The sequence below is a fragment of the Topomyia yanbarensis genome, chromosome 2, assembly GCF_030247195.1.
Source record: "Topomyia yanbarensis strain Yona2022 chromosome 2, ASM3024719v1, whole genome shotgun sequence".
NCBI classification, from domain to species: Eukaryota; Metazoa; Arthropoda; class Insecta; order Diptera; family Culicidae; genus Topomyia; species Topomyia yanbarensis.
In genome coordinates this window covers 214,472,022-214,492,123 of record NC_080671.1, presented here as the reverse complement: position 1 = coordinate 214,492,123, position 20,102 = coordinate 214,472,022, and the positions used below count along the sequence as shown (strand labels likewise).

The 20,102-nt window shown below is 41.1% G+C and overlaps 1 protein-coding gene across 17 annotated transcripts in view; it reads right to left on the bottom strand.

Moving 5' to 3' along the window:
• LOC131682870 (lysosomal-associated transmembrane protein 4B) overlaps positions 1-20,102 on the bottom strand; it is an 897,979-nt gene that overhangs the window by 217,837 nt on the left and 660,040 nt on the right. The gene's annotated exons all lie outside the window — the stretch shown is intronic.

Genomic DNA, 20,102 nt, shown 5'->3' with positions numbered 1-20,102 from the left:
CAGTTGCAGAAAAAAATGCCGATACCCAAGCTCCAATATCTTTACCTGAACCACAATCGGTTGCCAAATTTGTGGCTGCAGTTAAGGCAATAATGACAACTGCAAACGCTGCGTTAAGTAATTCGAACGTAACAACTAATACCACCAGTGAAGAAGCTACCACCAAGGATGGAGTGTTCTCAATCGTGACCCACAAGGGCAAAAAGCCAGGAAGAACATCTGATCGCGAGTATCAAGGCAGTAATCAAGATGATGATACGGGCGTAAACGACAACGAGAGAGACGTGAATGAAGTTGACGAAAGAAGGAACATCTTCCCGACGCGAAAAAAGATCTCCGCTCGCAATAGCAAGTTGCGCGCACGGGATCTTACAGGCTCAAAATAAGATGTATCGTATTTTTTATTTTTTGCATATCGTAAATATATAAAAGACCCATGGCTCCTCTAAGCTAACGCATTGAGCCGTGTCAAATAAACGAATTTAAAAAAAAATATTCAGAATCCATTTGAATGTAAACAATGACACTGTATGGTGGACCAGCGTTAAGTTAGGGACCAAAAACGGGAGGCACCAAAAAATATTTTGGTTCTTCAAACATTTTTTGGTGCCCGAAACTTAGCGATTACGGCGCCACCTATTAGCAAATAGCAGAAACCAGTGTAAAGTTAGGCACTAAATTCCTAATGTTGGTTCAAATATTTTTATTTTGTAATCTTATTTATACATGCAATACATACGTAAACTGCTAAAATATTCAGATATTATCTGCCATAGATCTAAACCTTAATTCTCACAAATTGATTGAATTCGAAAATGAGACCAAACATTGTCATTATTTACATTATTATGGATTCTAAATATCTTGACCTGAATTATGGGACATGAGCAGGACCACCGCACACATATTGCTAGTTCAATTACTAAGATGCCCAGGAATCTTCTAGCAAAATGATTTTTCTAGACTCTAGGTCTTACTCGAGATATCCACCATACAGTGTCATTGTTTACATTCAAATGGATTCTGAATATCTTCACCTGACATATGGGACATGAGCAGGACCCCCTACACATATAGCTAGTTCAATTCCTAAGATGCCCAGCAATCTTCTAGCAAAATGATTTTCCTAGACTCTCGGTCTTACTCGAAATATCCACCATACAGTGTCATTGTTTACATTCAAATGGATTCTGAATATCTTGACCTGACATATGGGACATGAGCAGGACCACCGTACACATAGCTTTCAGAACGTCGAAAGGTCTGTACAGGTTCAAGGTGTGTCCATTCGGTCTTATGAATGCACCTTTCACCATGTGCTCCCTTATGAATAGGGTAATTGGTTTTGATCTAGAACCCTGCGTGTTGGAGCTCACTTCAATATTTGCTTGCTTAGCCAGGGTTTCTCTAACAGCTGACGGAGCTGATAAACTGGCATCGTGCAATCGTTTTTAATGTGCTATAAGAAGAGTTTCGCTATATGTGCAGTTGTTCAATTGCTTTCGGAATTTGTCCAATATAACAAGTAAACCATCCAACGTCTTTCGTGTTCGAGTACCGAAAATTATCCTTCAATCGACCTTCATGGGAAGGCAATTTTGTAAAGAATTGTTTGAAATTATTCCACCACAGGACCTCTGCTGCTGCTATTTCCACCTTTAAGCCATTGCTGATCGTTAGAACATCGTGAGGTCTCGGTGAACGGCAACACTACGTATTCGTTTATTTAGACGACATCGTGGTAGCTACCCGAACGTTGGCAGACCACTTTCGGCTATTGCGTGTCGTAGCACAGCGCTTAAAGAAAGCAAATTTAACAATTTCGCTCGACAAATCACGTTTCTGTCGGAAACAAGTTAATTACCTAGGCTATTGCTAAGTAATAACCCACCACCTTTGTCTGAATCGTACCTGAGTAGTCTGCCGTCGTTCTCCTTGAATTTGCCTGTAACATCTTTCACCGAACGCGAAGTGTACACCAATCTACGTGGTGTTGACGGTTCAAAGGGACCAGGATCGGACGGTATACAACCATGTTTCGTTAAGGAATGCTCTTCATCGTTAGCTGTACCGATATCCATGCTTTTCAATCGCTCTCTCGGTGAAAGTATTTTTCCCGCCAAGTGGAAGGAGGTTTTAATAACACCAATTCATAAAGCCGGTAACGTCCATGACGTCATAAATTACAGAGGAATTTCAATCCTGAGCTGCCTCCCAAAAGTTTTTGAAAGTATGCTGTTAGATATTCTCTACCCTGCAGTAAAACACATCATCACTACAGATCAGCATGGGTTTGTTAGAAAGCGCTCAACAACGACGAACTTAATGAGCTATATGTCAACGCTGATTGATAAATTAGAGAAACGACAACAAATTGATGCAGTGTATGTAGATTTCTCCAAAGCCTTCGATCGCCTTCCTCATCAGCTAGCTGTTGAAAAGTTGAGGCGAATCGGATTTCCGGACTGGCTGACCAATTGGATCTTCTCGTACCTTACAAACCGCAGTGCATCTGTGCGACTTGGAACTGTACTTTCAGACCCATTCGACATCACATCGGGTGTACCTCAAGGGAGTCACCTTGGACCTCTTCTCTTCGTGCTCTTTGTGAATGACATTTGTAGCGAATTGACATCGTGTAAGGTGATGTACGCAGATGATCTGAAAATTTATCCCATCATAACAACTCTGGTAGATTGTTGTGCACTTCAGATGGACATAGATAGGATCATGAGTTGGTGTGATAGAAACGGAATGACTATAAACATTCAGAAATGCAACATAATCACATTCACACGAACACTCTCGCCAATTACGTTTGAGTATGCAGTGAGCGCTGCCCCAGTAAAACGAGTTTCATCAATCAAGGACCTTGGTGTTATACTTGACCGTAAGCTACGTTTCATCGAACACTTCAATGCAGTTACTGCTAAAGCCTTTGCAGTCCTAGGACTCATCAAACGAAACACCCAAGATTTCAACGACGTCTACTGCCTGAAGGCACTGTACATCAGTCTGGTACGCAGCATTCTAGAGTATGGAGTTATCGTTTGGGCCCCGTATCACACCGTACACATTAATCGCATAGAACGGGTGCAAAAGAGCTTCGTCCGGTATGCCCTTCGACGGCTTCCCTGGCGAAATCGATTTGAACTACCACCGTATGAGCATCGTTGTGCTCTTATCAACCTGCCTACGCTACGAAACAGGAGAGTTTTTCTGCAGCGACTTTTTGTGTTCGATCTTCTCGCTGACAACATTGACTGCCCTCTGCTTCTCGCTAAGCTGGACTTCAACGTTCCTGGTAGGTCTCTGCGGAGAATGGACTTCTTTCGGCGCTCTACTCATCGCACGCAGTACGGCCAGAATAACCCGGTGGATGTTTGCTGTCAACTCTTCAATAGCGTTTTTTATCATTTCGACTTTAACTTAAGTAGAGAAATGTTCAAAGTGAAAATAGATTTAAGTTAGTATAGTATTTCAGTCTGTACGAAAATTTATTAATTCGAAGACAATATAATAATAATATTTGTTGACACAAGATGGCGAATCGATTGGCAACTCACACATCGAACCAATTCCAAACTACTGCCGACTGAAGACAATTAAAGATATTCGGCGTCTACTTGGATTAGCAGGGTTTTAGCAAAAGTTTATCCAAAACTACAGTAGAATTGTTTCTCCAATATCGGACCTACTAAAAAGGGACATAAAAAGGTTCAGTGGACCGACACGGCAGAGCAAGCGTTCCAGGAACTAAAAGCTTCTCTCATAACAGCACCAATTTTAGCTAACCCAGATTACAGTTTACCATTTGTAATTGAATCCGATGCTTCCGATAATGCGGTTGGAGAGGCACTTATTCAGAATATAGACGGGCAACCTCGAATAATTGCTTATTTCAGTAAGAAATTATCGAGTACTCAACAAAATACGCTAGTATCGAAAAGGAATGTCTGGGCGTATTTCTAGCCATTCAGCATTTCCGTCATTTTGTTGATGGGACAAAATTTAAGGTGATAACAGATGCAAGAAGCCTCCTATGGCTATTTACTATAGAAGTAGAGTCGGGCAACTCAAAATTATTTAGATGGGCATTAAAAATACAATGCTACGATATAGAATTGGAATACCGAAAAGGCAAGCAGAGCATTATCGCAGATTGCTTGTCCCGCTCACTGGAGACAAGCAGTGCCATTTCAATTGATCCTGAGTACAACGATTTGACGAAAAGAATTATGAGTGACCCTCAAAGTTATACGGACTTTCGCGTAGTAGATGGTCGAATATATAAGTTGGTACAGAATCAAGGAACGATAGAGGATGAGAGGTTAATCTGGAAACAATATCCACCAAAAACGAAAAGGGAACAAATCATCCTAGAAATCCACTCCAATGCGCACTTGGGATTCGAAAAAAACATTGGCCACAGTAAGAGAAAAGTATTTCTGGCCGTTTACGAGCTCAGAAATTAAGAAAATGAGTCGAAGTTGCCTAACATGTCAGAAGTATGAAGCGACGAACGTCAATGCAATCGTTCCATTAAAAATTCAAAGAAAAATAGCCGGGAATCCATGGCAATTTCTGACCATGGACTACATTGGGCCACTACCAGCTTCGGGAAAGGGAAGAAATACCTGCCTGTTAGTAATAACTGATGTTTTTACCAAATTTGTGCTTATTCAACCCTTTAGACAGGCCACGGCCGAATCACTAGTTCCATTTCTTGAAGGAATGGTTTTTCAGTAATTCGGTGTTCCAGAGGTAGTCCTTACGGACAATGGCACGCAATTTGTATCAAAATTATTTCAGGAACCCCTAACAAAATATAATGCAACCCATTGGAAAACTCCCAACTACCACCCACAAATAAACGATTCAGAAAGGGTAAACCATAACAATGGCCATTAGAGCGACCTTGAAAAAGGACCATAACCAATAACATTCAGGTCATAGCCAGTGCTATTCGAAACTCAGTGCACGAGGCGACAAATTATACACCTTATTCTATAATGTTCGGGAGAAATGTCATTTCCGACGGGTGAGAATACCGTCATCTAGGAGACATCTCAGGGGGAAACGGGAGTCTGCTAAATACAGAACGCGAAAAACTGTATGAAGAAATCCGCGAAAATCTAAAGCGGGCCTTTGAAAAACATTCGAAGTGTTACAATCTCAGGTCGAACGCGAATTGTCCCCGATATGAAGTAGGAGAGGAAGTTCTGAAGAAGAATACGGAGTTGTCCGATAAAGGGAAGGGGTATTGTGCAAAGTTAGCCCCTAAATACATCCCGGCGCGGGTAAAAAGGGTAATCGGGGATCATTGCTACGAATTGGAAAATAATAACGGAGGGAGACTGGGGGTATTCCACTGCAAATGTCTGAAGAAACTCCACAACTCTAACCAAAAGGTTGAGTCATGACAATGCATGTTTTTGTCCAGCTATGAAACCTCTCATAGGGAACAATGCACTCAAAAGAATGCACAAAAATCAAAATTAATTGAATGAATGAGTTCCTCGTTCATCAATCAAATTGAAGCTATAAATATTGTTGCAAGTGCGCCTTGGAGTGGATTTCTAGGATGATTTGTTCCCTTTTGGTTTTTGGTGGATATTGTTTCCAGATTAACCTCTCATCCTCTATCGTTCCTTGATTCTGTACCAACTTATATATTCGACCATCTACTACGCGAAAGTCCGTATAACTTTGAGGGTCACTCATAATTCTTTTCGTCAATTCGTTGTACTCAGGATCAATTGAAATGGCACTGATTGTCTCCAGTGAGCGGGACAAGCAATCTGCGATAATGCTCTGCTTGCCTTTTCGGTATTCCAATTCTATATCGTAGCATTGTATTTTTAATGCCCATCTCAATAATTTTGAGTTGCCCGACTCTACCTCTATAGTAAATAGCCATAGGAGGCTTCTTGCATCTGTTATCACCTTAAATTTTGTCCCATCAACAAAATGACGGAAATGCTGAATGGCTAGAAATACGCCCAGACATTCCTTTTCGATACTAGCGTATTTTGTTGAGTACTCGATAATTTCTTACTGAAATAAGCAATTATTCGAGGTTGCCCGTCTATATTCTGAATAAGTGCCTCTCCAACCGCATTATCGGAAGCATCGGATTCAATTACAAATGGTAAACTGTAATCTGGGTTAGCTAAAATTGGTGCTGTTATGAGAGAAGCTTTTAGTTCCTGGAACGCTTGCTCTGCCGTGTCGGTCCACTGAACCTTTTTTTGTTCCTTTTTAGTAGGTCCGATATTGGAGAAACAATTCTACTGTAGTTTTGGATAAACTTTTGCTAAAACCCTGCTAATCCAAGTAGACGCCGAATATCTTTAATTGTCTTCGGTCGGAAGTAGTTTAGAATTGGTTCGATGTGTGAGTTGTCAATCGATAAGCCATCTTGTGTCAACAAATAGCCTAGGTAATTAACTTGTTTCCGACAGAAACGTGATTTGTCGAGCGAAATTGTTAAATTTGCTTTCTTTAAGCGCTGTGCTACGACACGCAATAGCCGAAAGTGGTCCGCCAACGTTCGGGTAGCTACCACGATGTCGTCTAAATAAACGAATACGTAGGGTTCTAGATTAAAACCAATTACCCTATTCATAAGGGGGCACATGGTGAAAGGTGCATTCATAAGATCGAATGGACACACCTTGAACCTGTACAGACCTTTCGACGTTCTGAAAGCTGTGTAATCCCTGCATCCCTGGTATCTGAAAATAAGCATCTTTCAAGTTAATTACTGAAAAGTATCTTGCGCTTTCAAGGCGATGGAAGATTCCCCTCATATCTTTCATTGGGTAAGAATCCTTCCTTGTCAAGGCATTAATTCGTCTAGAGTCCAAGCATACTCTGAGGTTTCCATTCGATTTTCGAACAGGGACCAGAGGGCTGGCCCATTCGCTAGTGCATTCTTCAATTAAATCTAATTGTTTGTAACGCTCTATCTCCTTATCCATTTCTGCTTGGATCGACGAAGAGCAGCGATAGACTGGTTGACGGGTGGGCTTGGCGTCCTCCCTGAGCGTTATCTCGTGTTGTATCAACGTTGTTCTCCCTAACACCTTACTTGTGGTACAGGGAAATGTACGAATAACTTCAGACAACTCCCTCCTCTCTGCAACTGTCACCTTATGTTCGATTTCTACCGTCTATGGATTCACTGTCGAAGATTACGGTAGCTCCAACTCAGGAATGTCTAATGTATTATCTGGTGGTAGGCTCTCGATGGCTGGAAGCGCTTCTATTGGATGGATGAAAAAATGAAACGATTCGTCGTTTTGTTGTATCCCTACTTCAGTTATTTCTTCTAATCCCGATGCACCCTCGATCATCGGTTTTATACCGAAAGCTTGCCAAAAGTTTATTCCTCAAATGACTGTTCTTGTTATTTCAGGAACTATAACTACGGACACCATTTTGGTAACGTTCCGATAGCTCATGGGTAGGTTTACATAACCAATGCACGAGTATTGTGTGTGATCCGCTGTGCATATTCTTATTGGCGATTCCAAAACTTTCAACCCTGTTACCAACCAACCGTTAACAATAAATTTAGACCACTTTATGGAGACCATGTTATTGGAAAGAGCTAGCGTAAAATTGGAAAAAATAGCAGATAGTAGCTTAATTTGAAAGTGGTAAATTAATAACTTATAATTTTTTAAAAGCAAAACACCCCCCCCCCCCCCCCCCCTCTTCACCCCACCTTTATTACAATCCTGATCAAATGATCGACGAACGAATACACGTTTCACATCTCTACCGTCACATCTCGTTAACGTCACCTATCTGCAATGATGGTAAGACTGACGTTTCCGGAAGAAAAAGTAGGAGAAATTTGCGAGATAGGAAGCAAGAAAAGAGGAATGAGAGAAGATAGCGAGAGTCTGGCAGAAAGTATAGAACCGTGACCGAAGAAAGACGTGTCGGAAAGTTCAAGAAAAAGTGCGTTGGCCCGAAGGTCGAAAAAAGGAAAAGAGACCTCGTGTATGGGACTGATTGGTCATCCGTGCTGCCTGTCCGCTGGGCCGAGTCGAGAGAACTCCTGTCCGGAACCAAGTGACATCGGATACTGCGTCGACCGAAGGAAGGTTCCCGACGACGAAAGCGTTTCGAAGACGGAAAAGGTTGGCGTGTTACGCCGAACCAGACGAAAGCCGGCGAGCTCCGTGCTGGTGGCCAACGAGTACCCGTTTACGTTGGGTCACACGCTGCGGGAGGACGGTAACGACAGCTTTGGAGGTGAGGGTTCTGGTGAGGTCCGGCGGGAATTCCCCCGCTTGCTAGAGCCCAATATCCGATGCGTTGCCGCCCCGTTAGCGAGCACGTGGGACGTCGACAGACAACGGCGAAAGAAGCACTCAAGGCAGCTCCACGATTCTGGACACGCCGTGACGCCGCGATCGAGATCGGTACCCAGGAACTCTGTACCAGATATTGGATACCAGCTCAGGAGAAACCAGACGGTAGGAGTGTGGCAAGTACCCTCTTCATGCATGAAGCTCATGTGTTCCAGAACGGCCGCAACGAACCCCCCCCCCCCCCTTTCCATCTTCCTTTCCCTTTCACCCTTTCTTAACCGACGATGTAAATCTTAAATAAATATGTTAAACTAATTTGTATTTCGTGCAATTCTATTGTAGATCAAATTCCTGGTTTCCCTATTGTGGGTCTTTCTTGTCAATCTACTTTGAAATGTTTTCGATGGTTAAGGTAAGTGTGTCCTCCTGAAGCAAGCTAGAACGTCGACCCTGAGTGGGCATAGCCGTGAGCTAGTCGGCATTAACAATTGGCGATCCAACTAAAAGAAAAAAAATATCCTTATTCCAAGAACATTTTTCTGCTTGATCCGGGAGACTCTCGATTCGTCTCTCTATTCATCGTAAATGTTTCGTTGTGTGCGTTGAAATAGTTGCTCAAAGATACGACATACGATCCGTTTGATCCACTTAAGGATAAATTATTGAATTATATTCACCATTCAGATTTTTTTGATTTATTTCTCATAGTTGTAATCTTTTTCTATTGAACGATACTGATTGAGTTAAACATATTTAAATATTATTAGGGATTCGAACTAAATTTGAAATTAGGATTAAGTGAATTGAATTGAAAAGTGAATTTATAATAGTATTTAGGATTGAGAATTGATTATAATTTGAAAATATCTAAATATGGCGCTCAGCACACAAAATTTAATAGCAGAGAAACTAAAGCAATTATTTTACGACATTAGGGTTGATAATTTGAATGAAGATGAATTAGATTTCGAACTGGAGGTGCGAGATATTGTGTTTAATGACAATGAAGCGATGTCAAGAAAGAGACGAGCTCTTAGGGAGGTGTTAAAAGAGGAAAAGGCGGAGGAGAATCCTAATAGGACGAAGATTTTAGTATGGAAACGGGATCCTAGGGAGGATTTCAGAACTTGTAGGGACAAGTTCACAGAGCTAGACGACATTATTCAAACATCTACGAAAGATGTACCGCTTAGGTGTCAATCAAGATTGTTGCACCTGGAAAGTCGGCTGATCCGCTTGGAAGATCACATGACCACTGAGGGTAAAATTGAGGTCGCCAAAATGCAGGAAGCAGTGCTGTCACGTCTGAACACATTCTATTACGGGAAACGAACAATAATATCAGAGGAGCAGGATGGTACGGGAATTGATAGGTTGTTTGGGGAGAATGAGAATCCAGTAGATAAAATTCCAGGAGCAATCCCAAGTTCTACCGGACTAGTACCACTTGTGCCGTTAGTGGAACAAACGGGAAATGTTCGATTGTCAGAAAATGAGAATGATATTACACAGTCCTTGTTTAGGTTGGGGTTACTTAACGGTGATTTGAAACAGGCTGAATCGACCGATGTCAAAGAAGCATTGGTATCACTAGAGCATGAAATCAATTCGCTGCGGAGATACAAGGAGTTGCACTCCAATCTTCCGACTAACCTAAACCAGATTGTGACCACGACGGTTGGGCTAGTACACCAGACCACCTACACGGGTACAATCCCTAAACAAAAGGGGCCGGAGATCGACAGTTCAAACGGGCATTCATCTGAATGTCCACCACGACCAATGGCTAGCGATTTACCCGTTCCTGGTGATTGGAGTGATTTCTCACAATTCCAAAGTAGCCATGGGTCTGGCAACCATTTCACAATCCCAATCACGATGCCAAGCTATCCGATAGCGACGATCGTTGCTTCCGCACTTAGTCCCGAGACTTCGTCCATATATCCCATGATCAAGTTCCACACACAAATACGTTTCCGCGCGTAATAACTTCCATATACCCTACTCCAAATGCTGCTAAGGGAGTCGTACCGGTATCGCACGCCCCTTATTACACACCAATTACTTTCTTTTCCAATACCCCTCCTACATCGCAATATGAACGAGGGCAAAATAACCAGGCTTGGTCATCAGCTAATTCGGGGAGGTTTCCAGTCACAGTGGGGAGAACTCAAAACCCTTCATCAATGTCTGCTCCCGTTCCACACAATTGGACAAGTACTGGTAAAACCTACACTCCTCACATTCAATTTAATGAGCAAATATTGCCTCGCCAGGTTCTGGCTCCACTACCTTTTCAGTATCCTGGCGCTGCTGAACCGAATCGTGGTCAATTTGGCCACAAATCGCTACCTGTGTCGAAATGGAAACTTGACAAGTACGCCGGCACCGATCAGGGACTCAAGTTAAATGAATTCTTGGTCCTGGTGTCGCAACTGGCCCTATCGGAAAGAACCTACGAAAGTGAGCTGTTTGACTCCGCTTTTCATTTGTTTACGGGACCAGCTCTGAACTGGTACATGACCAGGCGTTCTTCGGGACGCCTTCTCAGCTGGCAGCATTTGGTCAACGAACTCCGGAAAACGTTTGCTCACCCTGAGCTCGATTCGCTGGTTCGCACTAGGGTTTACCAAAGGCGCCAGCAGAGAAATGAAACATTCCAAGAGTATTACTATGACATGGAAAGCATGTTCAGGTCGATGATTGTGCCCATGAGCGACAATGAACAGCTCGATATTCTTAAAAGGAATATGAGGGCAGACTACAAAAAAACACTTCTTTGGAAGCCGATCTTTAATATACCAGAGTTGCTAGAAGAGGGGCATATGATAGATGCGTCAAATTTTTCGTTGCATGCCAAAGTATTTGGTAACGAAAAATCAACGAGTGTTATTTCAGAAACTACGTCTGATAAGGGCGACTGGAAGGGCAATAACAATCGGCCCCCTTTTAAACCTAATCAACAACAAGGGTCAAATCCCACCAAGTCAAATGAGGCAAACAAAAAAACAAAAGGAAGCCCAGAAGGCAAGAAAATAAGTCAACCTCCACCAGCAGACTCTTATAGATGCTCATCGCCCCCCCCCGTAGTTATGAGTGTCTGTACTGCCGACAAACAAGTCATACGCTGGAGCAGTGTAGGAACTACAAAGGTTCTCTATGTATGGTGTGCGGATTCAAAGGTTTCGAAACGCATAATTGCCCATTCTGCCAAAAAAAAAACGGCTTGCAGGCGGTCAGAAATCGCCGACCGTCGAGCCCAAACGCGTAAATTTGGTTCCGTCAGGAGTTACCCTTTCCGAGTTTTGGGAACCTGTTCGGGAAGATCTATAATTGAGCGATCAGGTCCTTAATATTTCTATTAAAGATACCAACGACAACCGACCTTACGCCAACATCAAGATTTATGGCCAACCCTCACAAGGTCTACTAGACTCTGGGAGCCAATTAACTTTAATTAGTGAAGATGTTTTTCGTAGACTTAACAATCAAAGGCTGAGACCATTGAACCGACCCACGGTGGTACGCTCTGCCAATGGGTCAAAACTAGAAGTACTCGGCCAGCTTTCCATTCCTTTCAATTTCGCAGGTCGCATTAAGATAATCCAAACCTTAGTTGGTCGATTGCATACTTGGTATGGACTTTTGGCAGAAATTTCAGATATGGCCAACTATGAGGGACTGTGCTACTCTCGAAGTACATTCTTCTGCCACAGACTCGTTTACCGAGTCGGAGTTAAAGCAGCTCACAGAAATAAAAGAACTGTTTCTGGGTGCCCGCCAGGATGGTTTGACTGTAACACCTCTGATCGAGCACGAGATCAAGATTGACGAAAAATGGGAAGGGAAAACCCCAGTACGCCAATACCCATATTCTCTTTCCCCTAAGGTGCAACATAAGGTAGCGGATGAATTGGAGAGGATGTTATCGATTGGAATAATCGAGAGATCCCACTCAGATTGGTGCTCCAATGTGGTGCCGGTTATAAAACCAACTGGAAAGGTTCGTCTCTGTTTGGATGCTCGTAAAATAAACGAGAGAACTGTACGTGATGCATATCCCTTGCCCCATCCAGGCCGAATTCTTGGACAGCTTCCAAAGGCCAAATACTTTAGTACGATAGATCTGTCGGAAGCATTTCTCCAAATTGCGTTGGAGAAGGGCTCTAGAAGATACACTGCGTTCAGTATCCAGGGCAAGGGCATGTTCCAATTCACCAGGTTACCGTTCGGGCTTGTGAACAGTCCAGCAACCCTGTCCCGTCTGATGGACAGGGTCCTCGGGCACGGTGAATTGGAACCGAATGTCTTCGTATACCTTGACGATATTGTCATAGTATCGGAGACGTTCGAGCATCACGTACAGCTCCTTACAGAAGTAGCGAAACGCCTAACAGAAGCGAACCTTTCTATAAACCTTGAAAAAACTAAGTTCGGCGTTAGTGAATTGCCGTTTCTAGGATACTTGTTGTCAACCGAGGGCCTTAGGGCCAACCCAGACAAAGTCCGAGCCATTGTGGATTACGACCGGCCTAATACCGTCACTAAGCTTCGGCGGTTCCTAGGAATGGCAAATTACTATCGCCGATTCATAGAGGACTTTAGCGGAATTACGTCCCCCCTAAAAGACTTGCTGAAAACCAAGTCGAAGGTATTGGGTTGGAACGAATCGGCTGAAGAAGCATTCCACCTAATTAAGGAAAAGCTAATCTCAGCTCCCGTTCTAACTTGTCCGGACTTCTCAAGGGAATTCACCCTTCAAACCGATGCCAGCGATGTTGCTGTCACAGGAGTCTTGACCTAAGTTCAAGACGGATTCGAAAGAGTGGTTGCTTTCTTTTCACACAAGCTGACAACTCCTCAAAAGAATTACCACGCATGCGGCTGTTCTTTTGTCCATCGACGCCTTCGGGGCTACATCGAGGGTTCCCATTTTACGGTGATCACCGACTCAGCAGCCTTAACTCATATGATGACGGCGAACTGGAAAACGGCATCTCGGTGCAGTCGATGGTGTCTGGAGTTACAGCATTATGATATGACGATTTGTCATCGTCGAGGTAAAGAAAATGTGGTGGCAGACGCACTCTCCCGTAGTGTAGCAGTTGTCGCTGCCGCCGCCGGTGCAAGTACAGTTTCTCCTTCGTCCCCCACAACCAAACTGAACGCAAATTCTATCAACGCTGCCGAGACGTTATATGATGATCTACTGAAAAAAGTTTCCGAGGAACCAGACAAAAATGTAGATTTTCAGATTCGGGAAGGGGTACTATACAAGTACGTCGCGAATCCCAGTGAGCCGCACGATGATAGGTTCGACTGAAAAATATTTCCACATCCTGCCGAACGTAACCTCATCATATACGAATGTCATGATAATTCGATGCATTTGGGCATCGATCGAACCCTCAGTCGAATTCGTCTGCGATATCATTGGCCTCGGATGGTACTTGACGTACGTGAATATGTAGGTAAATGTGCCACCTGTAAAGAAACGAAAGCCCCTAACATTGCTTTAGCACCACCGCTAGGCGAACAACGAATTACATGCCATCCGTGGCAGATTATCGCCTTAGACTTCATAGGTCCATTGCCTAGAAGTCGTAATCAAAATCAATATATTTTATCTATCGTAGATCTTTTCAGCAAGTGGATAATGCTGATCCCATTCCGTAAGATTGAGAGTAAAAACCTCTGCAAGGCATTGCGAGACCACTGGTTCTACCGGAATTCAGTGCCCGAGGTACTCATTACGGATAACGCTTCGTGCTTCTTGTCTCATGAGTTTCGTTCGCTCTGTTCCCGGTTCGACATTCGGCATTGGCTAAACTCAAAGTACCATTCACAGGCAAACCCTGTCGAACGGGTTAACAGAACAGTAAACGCCGCCATACGAACTTATGTAAAAACGGATCAAAAACTCTGGGACACAAAGTTGTCCGAAGTAGAAGCTGTTATGAACACTTCGGAACATTCTGCGATGGAACTAACCCCTTTTTTTTCGACGCATGGTTACGAAATGTTCATTAAAGGATCTGATCATAGCTTCGGTAATGACGATCCAAAAATATCCACCGAAGAGCGTGCACGACGACAAACTGAAATGTTTGGCAATATTAATAATTTTATTCAAAGTAATCTTAAAGTAGCCCACCAGGAAGGCCTCAATCGATATAACCTTCGGCATCGAGCATTTGGAAAACCATTACAGGTAGGCCAAACGATCTATAGACGCAATTTAAAGCAATCAAGCGCTTTAGATAACTACAATGCCAAGTATGGGCCACAGTACCTACCGGCGACAATAATACGGAAAATAGGATCATCATCATACGAGATCGCAGATCTTGATGGCAAATCACTGGACGTATGGTCTGCCGTGCAGCTCAAACCTGCTTAAAACCGAACCACTACTCTATCCAACTCAGTGCTCACACTTGAGAAATGGAATAACTTGTACGGGTAACAATTATTCCCTTTCCGCAATGGTTTCGTTCGACCGACAAAATATAAAATAAATATTGAATTGCGTTCTAATCGGTTTGGCGAAAAGCAATTCTCTCTCCTTCAAAGTAGGTCCTTTTAGAGTTAGTAATTTTCCACTGCTGAAATAAACTTTTGCCTACGATACTATACCAGCATCAATCAGGATTTGTTTTGATTCCCACCATGTTTGGCGTTGTCAAATTAATTATTTCACTTTAAAAATTTGGCAACTACCTAGTGGCTCGCATCTTTGCTAGAAAGAAGGGAAAGCGATAAGTCGAGGGACCATTCCTTTGGAAAAAACGACTTGGTCACAGACATAAACAGATGCAAAACTTTCTCTTTCTGTGAGATATATGATAAGTTTTCATAACTTGCAATAGTGAAAATCCGATGAAGTAGCAGGTTATTTGCCTCGTCGTAGGATTAGAAGAGGGATCTTATCTTCTAATTAGCAGTGTCTATGTAGATATCGCTTGTCTGCTAGATGGATGATAGTTAAGGTAGACTAGGAAATTAAGGATTAATGAAAAGAGGAATGAATGGGGAATGAAAGAGTTCAAAGGGTACCCAAATGTGTGAGATTGTGAACGGGAATATTAGAATAAATAAATACGACGTCTAGGAATAAGTAATTAAAAATATAGAATCAAAACAGGATTACAATAAATAAAAATAAAATAGGAATGCGACAAATTTATAAACAGCAACCTAATCAGTAAATTCAGTTGGAATTGATTTACAGCGCAGAAAGGTAAATTCATAATATCCATCTGTAGCAAGGGTTTATAATCCAAACAAAATAAACGGACCCGGAGAATTGTTTAATCGATGAGCACTATTTCACGTAGGCCTCGATTCAGGAAAAGGTCAATCCATGAAAAAAAAATTAAAGGGTTGTGTACAGGACACGACCACAGTGACATTAAAAATTTAGCTTTTTTCAAGAGCGTGCAAATGAATTTTATCTATCACACATCGTCGCTGATGTGCTATCTTATGACAAACGCCATTTTGGGGTAAACTGAGATAGATATGCCACATCACGTGTCTAAAAAATCTCTACAAAGTGGCGTTTTCAGAATTTTGATATTCTGCTTGGTTACTGAGATATAGCTAAAAACATGATGAGAAATTTTGAATTTTTTGCTTCAAATGACTGTGTCTAAGGATTACCTCAAGGTATCTTGATATATAAGATGTTTTTATGTGTAAAACTCTCTAAAGAACACAATGGCATAATAATTTTCAAAATAAAATTACACGAATTGTGAGAAAAATGTAGTTTTAGTTTTAAACTGGAAATATAGCATATTTGGCAACACTGTAACCAAAAATAACTATTTTTGCTAGATTCTCTGACTCATTTCCTTTAAAATGCATCTCACCGATTGTTTATAGGCCAAACTAAACCAAACATATGAATAAAAGTTAATAATCGATGATTTTTTTCTATGAAAAATTTTCCATGCACGGTTATGACACGCCATACAAATTTTGTCATCTATACACACCTATGACACGTGTGAGTGCGACTTTTGTTTACATTTATAGTCAAAACTCGCAACATAGTCAACCGATCCTCATAATATTTGAGAGATTTATAAAGAATAGATAGAAGCATCAATTGTCTTCATTGAATTGTTTATACCATTTATAATTTTCAAGATATTCAATCTCAAACTTTAAAAATCGTTTTTCTCGAAATGAGCTAAATGGCGCTTGTCATAAGATAGCACAACAGCGACGACATATCGACTCACGTTCTTGTTCACTCGCCTGTTTTCATATGTTGCAATTTGCTATATACCCTCCCCATCAAAACATAATTTATTGAAGGTCTTTTAACGGTAATCTATTAATTAATCAAGTATCTCACTAGGTGATTGGCATTATTTGGCTGATCCATCTAGTAAAAATAGGCTGGTCTGTCCAGAAAATATATTCAAAAGAAAGGTTCCATATTGAGAGCTTTGATGAGGAAGCCCACGCCCGCCAACGGAAACACTAAAATGTAGGGGAACATGGGGAGACTTGACCAAGCGCAAAATTCTATTTTCGGCTATGGCGTCTTCTATCCGATTCTTAATTTTTTTTCAAAAATATTCTTATACTTGTTTCGATCTCTTAAGGTAATTTTGAAAGTTTGGAGTAAAAAATCCTTTCCTTGCAGAAAATATTACGTGATAAATAAATTTGCATTAAATGATGTAATTTTTTATCAAACTTTGTATGGTCATATCTACTCGACTACTAATTACTATTAAAGGACTAATTTACCATCTTAATCCTTGTGAAGCAGTGAAATGATTTTACATAAACTGGAACATTGGAATAGTTTTTACTAGAAATCGCATGAAATTGGAGACTTTACCAAGATTTTATGGGGAGACTTGACCAAGTGGCGATCAGTTGAAGAAAGATACAAAATTCCCAATATTTATTATGCTTTGGTATCTACTGTTAATGTTAATCGCCATAAAAAAAATCCCACCCCAAACATAAGTCTTTATATTTTAAAATTTGTAAGCAAAGTTAGCAATAGTAGGACTGATTTCGTGACGTGTGAACATGCAATGCAAGCAGTACAGTTAATCCTTAAAAAGAAATGCATTTAAAAAAATCAAAATTTATCAAATGCAATTCTTTTATATTTTTTACTGCTACCTAAGGATCTCGACAATAGGGAAAAAATAATTACAGTATGTTTTATGTCATTATTTTTTGTTATGATTTTTCAAAATTCTCTTGGTCAAGTCTCCCCACGCCTTGGTCAAGTCTCCCCGCAATGGGGAGACTTGACCAGAAAAACGATCACAGAAAAACTTTTGTAACTTTTCAAAAATTAAATTAAAAATTCTACAAAAAATTATGAAGACGCGCAATAACTTTGCGCATTATATCTGAATGATTTTTGGGGGATTGAAGGCTTTTTTAGAGATTTATGCAGTTTTAGCTGAAAAGTCTCCCCATGTTCCCCTACTAATGAACTTAAGTAAACAATCTTAAGTTTAAGTATTTCTTGATCGATTAGTGGTGGAAAAAATGAAATTATTTGATAAATAACATTGTTATGCAACGTTCGCACTACCAGTTAAAACGGGTTTTTATGCTATCTTGGTGACATTTTTCTTGTTGCTAATTATTAAAACGTGTTATAACTCTGTAGTGTATTGTACATTGTATTATTAAACCAATTCTGCAGCGTTTTATGTTATATAGCTGTTTTATGTGGTAATAGGACTGACATAATTATATCTTAAGTACAGCGATTTGTTTAATAATTTAAAACAGATTTACTTTAAAATTTAAATTAGTATACCCAACCGTTCTATTTGTTGTATACTTTAAAACGCAATTTGAACTGTGTTTTAAATACATAGGGTAGGACAGATATTCTGAATGGATAAACTGGGAAAACAATTTTAAGTCCAGTAACGCTTAAGACATGGCTTGAATTTGAATCGAAAAAGAACACCCGCTTAAACTGCTGCTGGGACGGTAAGTTCTGTTTTAAAATTTTCCGTTGTGTGCAGTACTAAACAAAAGTGTTTGAAATTAGAAAACAAAAAGTTCTTGCTGGGAATGTGATTATTTCCGATGCAATTACACTCAGATTTTTCACGCAGGGGATACAGGCCGTGTAAATGAAAACCGCGTAAATTAAAAAAACGCGATGATGAAAACCGCGTAAATTTCAAAATCCGCGTAAAAAAACCTGAGTGTACTCTCCTATATAAAATACTACGCTGCTGAACAGTGCAATAACAACAGAAGCACGTTGTCAGATGCCTTACTGATAAAAAACATATAACCGAAATATGAAACATGAAAACCAATAGGCTCTTTACCCTACGCAGCTACAAAGAGCCGTAAACATGGATTAACAAGTTACAACGCACACGCATGCATAAAAATAAATATATTTTTTTCAAACGCAACACTCTTAAGCAGCACACACCGTATTGAATTAAATCCAAACCACCCCGTCCACCCACTTTGCAAATCATTCTGTGACACCGTGCTGGTACCCGAAAAATTCGCACAGGGCCACCGCTGCCGAAAATGCATAGCGTCAACCGCTTATTGTAGTGCCCAGACGCTGCAGCCATGATCTTACCCGTTCGACATAAGAACAAAAACTGATTCAAACGGGTACGCGTCACCTCCATTTATAAACTAACCGTATATGGTTTAGTCACTTAGGTGCGAGTGTGTGCAAATGCCAACGTTATCGAAAATCGATAGCGCTTATTGCATCGCCCGGAGACGATGTTGCTCGTATGGGATAAGAGCAACAACTGATTTAAACGGACATGCGTTGCTTCTATTTATGACTTTTCATGTTTCATTGAGCAACTAAGCTGCCCTCTTTTGACGGCTGTGTCTGAGAAATCTGCCTCACGACTGGTAATTTTCCCATTTTTCGTGAACTTTTTAATTTTACCAATTTCCAAAAGTCTACTCTTATTGGGGAGATATTAAATTATTACCAATATTTAAGTTAAGTGTTTCTGAATCGGTTGGTGTATGAATGATTAAAATCCATCTAGTAATATCGGAGTTATAAGCGTGCAAACCTTACATAGTTTCGTTACATGGGAGATAGTTTAGATTTTAGAATGACACCTAGCTCCAGATAGTGGAGTAAGACATTTTTAATGTCAAAAAATTACAACTCACGTACTCCGTGTTTGGTAATTTTTTTTTATTGGGGGGAGGGATGATTGTTACCAACCAACCGTTAACAATAAATTTAGACCACTTTATGGAGACCATGGTATTGGAAAGAGCTAGCGTAAAATTGGAAAAAATAGCAGATAGTAGCTTAATTTGAAAGTGGTAAATTAATAACTTATAATTTTTTAAAAGAAAAACATCCCCCCCCCCCACCCTCTTCACCCCACCTTTATTACAACCCTGATCAAATGATCGACGAACGAATACACGTTTCACATCTCTACCGTCACATCTCATTAACGTCACCTATCTGCAATGATGGTAAGACTGACGTTTCCGGAAGAAAAAATAGGAGAAATTTGCGAGATAGGAAGCAAGAAAAGAGGAATGAGAGAAGATAGCGAGAGTCTGGCAGAAAGTATAGAACCGTGACCGAAGAAAGACGTGTCGGAAAGTTCAAGAAAAAGTGCGTTGGCCCGAAGGTCGAAAAAAGGAAAAGAGACCTCGTGTATGGGACTGATTGGTCATCCGTGCTGCCTGTCCGCTGGGCCGAGTCGAGAGAACTCCTGTCCGGAACCAAGTGACATCGGATACTGCGTCGACCGAAGG